We start from the raw sequence: 409 nt of genomic DNA on the forward strand, positions 1-409 counted from the left end.
AACGCCTGGACGCCCTCCCTGTGCCGTGTAAGGGGGGGGGGGGTTTGTTGACGCTGAGGCGGCGATGCTTTGTGTACAGTGTACTCTATTGTCGCGGTGTGCGCTTGGCTCTCTTGTACACACACACACCCCGCTGAACAAAGAAAACTTTATTTGCATATCGCCCGGCGCCTAGGAAGCGTATCCAAACGGCGATTTGCATGTTCGTAATACGGCACCATTAACCTGCGCCGGGAATATGTTGTTCCTCTCACATGGAAATGACTTCAGAGATCAATAGATTTGCATCCGCTCCGTCTATGGCCTGCACGGCCCCGATCGAGGGGCCGACATATACTGCTAGATCGCTGCAGCTGGCGAATGAAGTCTGAACGCTGCTAGCGAGGATTGGACGGTACAGGGCGGCCCC

The sequence above is a fragment of the Nanorana parkeri genome, unplaced genomic scaffold (assembly GCF_000935625.1).
Source record: "Nanorana parkeri isolate BGI_ZX_2015 unplaced genomic scaffold, ASM93562v1 scaffold1565, whole genome shotgun sequence".
NCBI classification, from domain to species: Eukaryota; Metazoa; Chordata; class Amphibia; order Anura; family Dicroglossidae; genus Nanorana; species Nanorana parkeri.